The sequence below is a fragment of the Bufo gargarizans genome, unplaced genomic scaffold, assembly GCF_014858855.1.
Source record: "Bufo gargarizans isolate SCDJY-AF-19 unplaced genomic scaffold, ASM1485885v1 original_scaffold_1830_pilon, whole genome shotgun sequence".
NCBI classification, from domain to species: Eukaryota; Metazoa; Chordata; class Amphibia; order Anura; family Bufonidae; genus Bufo; species Bufo gargarizans.
The window spans coordinates 80,360-90,644 of record NW_025334535.1 but is presented as its reverse complement, the minus strand read 5'-3'; positions in this window follow the sequence as shown (position 1 = coordinate 90,644).

Below are 10,285 nucleotides of genomic sequence, written 5' to 3'. Positions count from 1 at the left end.
GGAATGAGAGGAAGAGGGTATGGGTCTCGGACGGTTATCCGGTTTAGCTCACGGAAATCTAGGCAAGGACGCAGGCCCCCATCTTTCTTTTTAACAAAGAAAAACCCTGCAGCCACGGGTGAAGAAGAGGGTCTGATGTGTCCCTTGGCCAGACTCTCGGAGATATAATCTTTCATGGCTTGTCTCTCGGGACCCGAAAGATTATACAACCTGGACTTGGGTAATTTTGCACCGGGAATCAGGTTAACCGGGCAATCATAAGGACGATGAGGTGGTAGCTTCTGACAACCCTTTTCAGAAAAAACGTCCTCAAAGTCCGAAATAAATGTAGGTAGGGAAGCTATGGAGGCGATTAAGCAATTGTTATTTAAGCAATTCTCTCTGCAATGCTCACTCCACTCCAATATCTCCCTGGCCTGCCAATCCACCACTGGATTGTGCGCTACCAACCAGGGAAGACCCAATACCACAGGAGAGGGAAGGCCCTCCAGAACGTAACATGAAAGACGCTCCTTATGGTGGTCCCCTACCCGAAGATGTAAGTTATGGACAACGTGAGTGAGGTTTCTCTGAGACAGAGGAGCAGAGTCAATAGCGAATATGGGAATGGGTCTCTGCAGCGTACAGAGAGACAAACCCATAGTGCGGGCAAAATGGGCATCTATCAAATTTACCCCTGCACCACTGTCTAGAAAAAAAGAAATAGACTCCGTCTTAACACCAAAAACAATAACCGCTGGCAACACAAATTGAGATGTTCGTATGGAGGAAACGTATACCCCCCGGCTGACATCCTCCGCACAGCCTGGGGTTAGTAGTTTTCCGACGGTCTTTTGTTTTTGGGAAAGGAGGGACAGACATTAATGAAATGACCCTTCCCCCCACAGAAAAAACAAGCCCCCCACCTACGGCGAACCTCAGGAGGACGGACCTGACGAGAAGTTCCTCCTAGCTGCATAGGCTCATCCAAGTCCGTACAGACTAACTGCTGCTTGGGAGAGGTTACCGATTGCTCAGGAATTTTCGATCTCTCCCTAAGACGTCTATCTATCCTGATAGAGAGGGACATAACAGCATCAAGGGAAAGGGGGGTCTCATACAGCGCCAGCGCATCCTTAACCCTTTCAGATAACCCAGAGCAGAACTGACTCCTGAGAGCCGGGTCGTTCCACTGAGTATCCGTAGCCCACCTGCGGAACTCTGAGCAATATTCCTCTGCTGGCCGATCTCCCTGTAGGAGTCTCCGTAACTTCGACTCAGCCAGGGCGACACGGTCAGGGTCATCATATATGAGACCCAAAGCCCCAAAAAATCCCTCCACTGACCGGAGAGCCTGGGAACCAGGGGGTAACGAGAACGCCCAGGATTGCGGGTCCCCCTGAAGCAGGGAAATAACAATCCCCACCCGCTGTTCTTCATTACCTGAGGAGTAAGGGCGCAGCTTAAAATATAATTTGCAGGCCTCACGGAACAACACAAATTTGTCCCTTCCCCCAGAGAATCTGTCAGGAAGAACAACCTTGGGTTCTGTAACAACCTGGTTACCCATAGCAACCGCTGGGCTTACGGTCTGCTGCATTTGCTGCTGCTGTTGGAGGACAGACGCCTTCAATCCTGCCACCTCCAAAGACAGGCCTTGAAGCTGTTTTGCCAAAGCAGCAATAGGATCCATATTGGATTCTAAGTAGAGAAAAAAAAAATTAAATATATATATTTTATTTTTTTTTCTCAAAAAATAAGGGCCAGTTATAATATCACGATCGGCGTAACTGTCACATACGTGACACGGAGGGAGGAAAAGAGGGAGGCCCTGCCCTAGTGAGAGGGAAGGTGGTGACCCCTGACTCACCTTGCGTCTGGCACCTGGCTGCCCTGTCGTCCCTAGACGGGTTCCTCACCCGTACGCCGATCACGTGCCTAAAACCCTGGCTTTCCCTAGGATGAGCCCTAGATAGTGAACAGGGCGGTGGGAACACTAGTCCGCACCACTAGCTCTAGAGGAAAACACCAAGGGGAGGACAGACAATACAAACTAAACATATAATCCCAGGTGGGCAACAACAGGAGACAACAAAAGCCCAACAGGGATCCGGAGGGTAGCACTCTGGAACAACAACCAGATTCTCAGCTCCAGTGGGTCAGCATAGATGTCCAGGCAGGAAGCTCTATAACTGGCAACAAGAGAAGTGTGAGAGGAGAATATAAGGAGTTTGGGAGTGGCAGACAAGAAACAGCTGAGGAGGAGAAGCTACGGATCCCTGAGTGAGACAAAAAGGATAGCAAGGCAAACACAGAAAACAAACACTAAGAAACACCGTGATCTTTAGACATAGAGCGCGCAGCCACCCGCTGCGACTTCCTGACCCCGGGTATAACGGAGTCAGACGTGGCTCTTGACACCCTCGTGACACATTATCTCCCACCCAGTCTTCTGCAGAAAGCGCACAGATGGCGCCTGAAAACCAACCCCATCAGTCTGTCACATCACCCCCATGCATACCAGGGAAACTGTCTCAGCCTCAAGTTATGCAGCAGTCTCTTATGCTGTTTGAAGACTCCGCTGGCAGGGTTTCCCAAGGGCATCCACCTAGCCCTTCCCCAGCGGTGAAAGACATAGAATGCACTGACGCACAACCACTTATGTTTCCTGATGATGAGGACATGGGAATACCACCTCAGCATGTCTCTGATGATGACGAAACACAGGTGCCAACTGCTGCGTCTTTCTGCAGTGTGCAGACTGAACAGGAGGTCAGGGATCAAGACTGGGTGGAAGACGATGCAGGGGACGATGAGGTCCTAGACCCCACATGGAATGAAGGTCGTGCCACTGACTTTCACAGTTCGGAGGAAGAGGCAGTGGTGAGACCGAGCCAACAGCGTAGCAAAAGAGGGAGCAGTGGGCAAAAGCAGAACACCCGCCGCCAAGAGACTCCGCCTGCTACTGACCGCCGCCATCTGGGACCGAGCACCCCAAAGGCAGCTTCAAGGAGTTCCCTGGCATGGCACTTCTTCAAACAATGTGCTGACGACAAGACCCGAGTGGTTTGCACGCTGTGCCATCAGAGCCTGAAGCGAGGCATTAACGTTCTGAACCTGAGCACAACCTGCATGACCAGGCACCTGCATGCAAAGCATGAACTGCAGTGGAGTAAACACCTTAAAACCAAGGAAGTCACTCAGGCTCCCCCTGCTACCTCTTCTGCTGCTGCCGCCTCGGCCTATTCTGCTGCTGCCGCCTCGGCCTCTTCCTCCGCCTCTGGAGGAACGTTGGCACCTGCCGCCCAGCAAACAGGGGATGTACCACCAACACCACCACCACCACCTCCGTCACCAAGCGTCTCAACCATGTCACACGCCAGCGTTCAGCTCTCCATCTCACAAACATTTGATAGAAAGCGTAAATTCCCACCTAGCCACCCTCGATCCCTGGCCCTGAATGCCAGCATTTCTAAACTACTGGCCTATGAAATGCTGTCATTTAGGCTGGTGGACACAGACAGCTTCAAACAGCTCATGTCGCTTGCTGTCCCACAGTATGTTGTTCCCAGCCGGCACTACTTCTCCAAGAGAGCCGTGCCTTCCCTGCACAACCAAGTATCCGATAAAATCAAGTGTGCACTGCGCAACGCCATCTGTAGCAAGGTCCACCTAACCACAGATACGTGGACCAGTAAGCACGGCCAGGGACGCTATATCTCCCTAACTGCACACTGGGTAAATGTAGTGGCAGCTGGGCCCCAGGCGGAGAGCTGTTTGGCGCACGTCCTGCCGCCGCCAAGGATCGCAGGGCAACATTCTTTGCCTCCTGTTGCCACCTCCTCCTTCTCGGCTTCCTCCTCCTCTTCTTCCACCTGCTCATCCAGTCAGCCACACACCTTCACCACCAACTTCAGCACAGCCCGGGGTAAACGTCAGCAGGCCATTCTGAAACTCATATGTTTGGGGGACAGGCCCCACACCGCACAGGAGTTGTGGCGGGGTATTGAACAACAGACCGACGAGTGGTTGCTGCCGGTGAGCCTCAAGCCCGGCCTGGTGGTGTGTGATAATGGGCGAAATCTCGTTGCAGCTCTGGGACTAGCCAATTTGACGCACATCCCTTGCTTGGCGCATGTGCTGAATTTGGTGGTGCAGAAGTTCATTCACAACTACCCCGACATGTCAGAGCTGCTGCATAAAGTGCGGGCCGTCTGTTCGCGCTTCCGGCGTTCACATCCTGCCTGCTGCTCGCCTGTCTGCGCTACAGCGTAACTTCGGCCTTCCCGCTCACCGCCTCATATGCGACGTGCCCACCAGGTGGAACTCCACCTTGCACATGCTGGACAGACTGTGCGAGCAGCAGCAGGCCATAGTGGAGTTTCAGCTGCAGCACGCACGGGTCAGTCGCACTACAGAACAGCACCACTTCACCACCAATGACTGGGCCTCCATGCGAGACCTGTGTGCCCTGTTGCGCTGTTTCGAGTACTCCACCAACATGGCCAGTGGCGATGACACCGTTATCAGCGTTACAATACCACTTCTATGTCTCCTTGAGAAAACACTTAGGGCGATGATGGAACAGGAGGTGGCCCAGGAGGAGGAGGAGGAGGATGAGGAAGAGGGGTCATTTTTAGCACTTTCAGGCCAGTCTCTTCGAAGTGACTCAGAGGGAGGTTTTTTGCAACAGCAGAGGCCAGGTACAAATGTGGCCAGCCAGGGCCCACTACTGGAGGACGAGGAGGACGAGGATGAGGAGGAGGTGGAGGAGGATGAGGATGAAGCATGGTCACAGCGGGGTGGCACCCAACGCAGCTCGGGTCCATCACTGGTGCGTGGCTGGGGGGAAAGGCAGGACGATGACGATACGCCTCCCACAGAGGACAGCTTGTCCTTACCCCTGGGCAGCCTGGCACACATGAGCGACTACATGCTGCAGTGCCTGCGCAACGACAGCAGAGTTGCCCACATTTTAACCTGTGCGGACTACTGGGTTGCCACCCTGCTGGATCCACGCTACAAAGACAATGTGCCCACCTTACTTCCTGCACTGGAGCGTGATAGGAAGATGCGCGAGTACAAGCGCACGTTGGTAGACGCGCTACTGAGAGCATTCCCAAATGTCACAGGGGAACAAGTGGAAGCCCAAGGCCAAGGCAGAGGAGGAGCAAGAGGTCGCCAAGGCAGCTGTGTCACGGCCAGCTCCTCTGAGGGCAGGGTTAGCATGGCAGAGATGTGGAAAACTTTTGTCAACACGCCACAGCTAACTGCACCACCACCTGATACGCAACGTGTTAGCAGGAGGCAACATTTCACTAACATGGTGGAACAGTACGTGTGCACACCCCTCCACGTACTGACTGATGGTTCGGCCCCATTCAACTTCTGGGTCTCTAAATTGTCCACGTGGCCAGAGCTAGCCTTTTATGCCTTGGAGGTGCTGGCCTGCCCGGCAGCCAGCGTTTTGTCTGAACGTGTATTCAGCACGGCAGGGGGCGTCATTACAGACAAACGCAGCCGCCTGTCTACAGCCAATGTGGACAAGCTGACGTTCATAAAAATGAACCAGGCATGGATCCCACAGGACCTGTCCGTCCCTTGTCCAGATTAGACATTAACTACCTCCCCATAACCATATATTATTGGACTCCAGGGCACTTCCTCATTCAATCCTATTTTTATTTTCATTTTACCATTATATTGCGATGCTACCCAAAGTTGAATGAACCTCTCCTCTGCCTGTGTGCTAGGCCTAAATATATGCCAATGGACTGTTGCAGTGGTGGCTGACATGAAGCCTGATTCTCTGCTATGACATGCAGACTAATTCTCTGCTGACATGAAGCCAGATTGTCTGTTACGGGACCTCTCTCCTCTGCCTGGGTGCTGGGCCTAAATTTATGACAATGGACTGTTGCAGTGGTGGCTGACGTGAAGCCTGATTCTCTGCTATGACATGCAGACTGATTCTCTGCTGACATGAAGCCAGATCCTCTGTTACGGGACCTCTCTCCTCTGCCTGGGTGCTGGGCCTAAATTTATGACAATGGACTGTTGCAGTGGTGGCTGACGTGAAGCCTGATTCTCTGCTATGACATGCAGACTGATTCTCTGCTGACATGAAGCCAGATCCTCTTTTACGGGACCTCTCTCCTCTGCCTGGGTGCTGGGCCTAAATTTATGACAATGGACTGTTGCAGTGGTGGCTGACGTGAAGCCTGATTCTCTGCTATGACATGCAGACTGATTCTCTGCTGTCTTGAAGCCAGATTGTCTGTTACGGGACCTTTCTCCTCTGCCTGGGTTCTGGGCCTAAATTTATGAAAATTGACTCTTACAGTGGTGGGTGACGTGAAGCCTGATTCTCTGCTATGATATGAAGACTGATTCTCTGCTGACATGAAGCCAGATTGTCTGTTACGGGACCTTTCTCCTCTGCCTGGGTTCTGGGCCTAAATTTATGAAAATTGACTCTTACAGTGGTGGGTGACGTGAAGCCTGATTCTCTGCTATGATATGAAGACTGATTCTCTGCTGACATGAAGCCAGATTGTCTGTTACGGGACCTTTCTCCTCTGCCTGGGTTCTGGGCCTAAATTTATGAAAATTGACTCTTACAGTGGTGGGTGACGTGAAGCCTGATTCTCTGCTATGATATGAAGACTGATTCTCTGCTGACATGAAGCCAGATTGTCTGTTACGGGACCTTTCTCCTCTGCCTGGGTTCTGGGCCTAAATTTATGAAAATTGACTCTTACAGTGGTGGGTGACGTGAAGCCTGATTCTCTGCTATGATATGAAGACTGATTCTCTGCTGACATGAAGCCAGATTGTCTGTTACGGGACCTTTCTCCTCTGCCTGGGTTCTGGGCCTAAATTTATGAAAATTGACTCTTACAGTGGTGGGTGACGTGAAGCCTGATTCTCTGCTATGATATGAAGACTGATTCTCTGCTGACATGAAGCCAGATTGTCTGTTACGGGACCTCTCTCCTCTGCCTGGGTGCTGGGCCTAAATTTATGACAATGGACTGTTTCAGTGGTGGGTGACGTGAAGCCTGATTCTCTGCTATGATATGCAGACTGATTCTCTGCTGACATGAAGCCAGATTCTCTGTTACGGGACCTCTCTCCTCTGCCTGGGTGCTGGGCCTAAATTTATGACAATGGACTGTTGCAGTGGTGGCTGACGTGAAGCCTGATTCTCTGCTATGACATGCAGACTGATTCTCTGCTGACATGAAGACAGATTCTCTGTTACGGGACCTCTCTCCTCTGCCTGGGTGCCGGGGCCTAAATATCTGAGAATGGACTGTTCCAGTGGTGGGTGACGGGAAGCCAGATTCTCTGCTATGGAACCTCTCTCCAATTGATTTTGGTTAATTTTTATTTATTTAATTTTTATTTTAATTCATTTCCCTATCCACATTTGTTTGCAGGGGATTTACCTACATGTTGCTGCCTTTTGCAGCCCTCTAGCTCTTTCCTGGGCTGTTTTACAGCCTTTTTAGTGCCGAAAAGTTCGGGTCCCCATTGACTTCAATGGGGTTCGGGTTCGGGACGAAGTTCGGATCGGGTTCGGATCCCGAACCCGAACATTTCCGGGATGTTCGGCCGAACTTCTCGAACCCGAACATCCAGGTGTTCGCTCAACTCTACACACAACCAAGACCCCTCTTGTATGACATTTGCAGCAATTGATAAGGTACATAAAGACTGGAGAGGAGGTAATCATGTGGAGACAATGTCACGTCTAGAGACAAAACGAATATTTGAGTTAAATACATTACAACCGTCCGGCTTGAACGCTGACTTTGAATTATTTGGTTTTCTATAGGATGGGTGCCATCTGTCGATGATCAACTGCACGATATTTTAAAGTCGTGCAGTTCTTCCTCTACATTTAGTCCCCATCCAAAAAATCCTCATAAATTTTCCTGAATGAAGAGCCTTATTGGAGAAAAATATTAGTGACCCAATTTGAGGAATATCAGAATAATTCATCAGAATCACATAGTTGCCATATATGATTTTGACATGTTCCCTATAATATATGACCTTAAAGATGTATAAATGTGTGTCGATATTTGTCATTGTTTTAATCAGGATGTTGATATATATTTTATGAGTAACAGATATATAGATAGTGGGAGGATTTTCTTGGGGATTTGTGGAGGTACGAATCTTTAAAGAAATTGCTATAAAATAGAGGTAATCTCCTTGAAAAACAGTATGTGATAAGGCGCACTATTATATACGCACTATTATATGCGAATATGGAGCGTTTTCTTCATATGATGGGACTTCCAGGGAGACATGAGAATTCTATATGAATTTTATATGATATTTATGTACATGAAGATCATTTATAATTACCTTGCATAGACATTATGTATGCTTCCCCGCATGTATGTCCTTTATCATAAAGGCTATATACAATCATTATGTACTGTTCAGGACGTGCAACCACTCTGTATGGATATCGCTCTCCCTTGTAATCACAGCGGTAGCTAAGGTATCAAAATGAATAATACACATCAAAGAAACTATTTACTTCTTGTGTAGAACTCCCAGCTACACAAAAAGACGCAAATGGATCATACGGATTCATTTGCAAGAACGATACTTACTCTACCTGGCGTGATTTAAGAGAAATTGCTATACTATAAATTTGAAATAAAACATGGAGGTCTTTAAAGGAGGAGACTCCGCTACCATTTATATTTACACACATATATTTATATCTATATTTATATTCTTGGTCTATTTGGATATTTTAAATTGATATGATGGACTAACATTATTTGTTTTAAGAGTGATACTGCTGATGGAATGCCGAATATACAGCGGATGTCAGCATTGACATATACCGATCCCAATTCTAAAAATCCGCATTCCGAACCAGTCTTTCCTTGTCCCTCATGTACTATAAAGGTGGAATATAAACAGGGGGTCGTTAACCACTGAGGAAGGGGTCTGTTTTGTAAATCCCCGAAACGCGTTTGGTATCCCCCCCACCAGGAGAAGTGTGTTCGCAAGTCCGAGGAAACCTGGAGGTCTTATCTCTTGGGCCAGAGAATATCGGAGTATATCGGTGTTACAAACACGTGCAACAAACATTTCCACTGGCGCCAAAATTTGAACCTGGACACTAACCCTTGAGACCGGAGTTGGATACTACACGCCGAGTCGAGGGAACATAACCCAGTGTGAAGGAGCCTCCGGTAAGAACTTGCTTATCCCACACTATAGCGATCGCTTTACTCCAATACAGCGGGACGCCGCTGTGCGCACTGACAGCTGAATTATTACAAAGTTAAACTTTACAGCTGCAAACGCTTGGGACTTCGGTTCTCTCTATATGAGAGACCTGGCATAAAGACTGTTCGTAGGAGTGAATACCATATATGGAACTACTCTTCAAGGTTCAAATACTGAACATTTCCACTATTTAATATTTGGATTTATTCAATATCCAGTGGGATCCTATTTATTAATGCAACAATACTGCTGTATTTAATTTTCTTTTATAGTTGTTTTATATTATCATCATATGTATTATTGTCAGCATCAATTTTTATCTCCAATTTTTTATCTTCATTTATTTTATTGCTGATATCTTATTGTATTTTCATATTGTATGCTTTTATTTTATTCTGCTATTCAATAAATAGATCCCTATACTTTTAGTGAGTGCACCACTTCTATTCTTTTATACTTTATCTCTATCAGACTGGGTGCTGTCTGTTAGTGGGAGCACCTCTCTTGGACCCCTATCTCATTTTTAGTGCGACATTCCCTATATTGTATTACATTACAGATCCTGCTGCAGGTGAGGGACTACAGCTCAGTCATCCATCATTTAAGACAACCACCAGGCCATAATAACTTCAAGCCTGTATCTCACAGTGGACACCTATATCCACGGTTCCTGCAAGTGCCATTTAACTGCAACACAACCAGCCACCATATCTTCTCATCTGGGGACAGAGATTGAACTTTATACCTACTGGATGTGCCACCAGTTATATTTTGCACTAATTTAAGAGAGACTTTTATACTTTTACTTCTGACCTGATTGTCCAAACCATCTTTCCACTGCACCAACCCTCAGGAAGCAGTGGACTGAGGGAGTACACCACGACACAACATTGCATCAAGGGTTGAGAGATGAGGCACTCATCATCCCTCCTGCCTTCTACATAATCTCTCATAGTTCATTTTGAGCCAAAATGTGATTATTCAAATGAGGAATTCATGCACGGAGCTCTTTAATTTACATAGATTAGGTACGATGCTTACA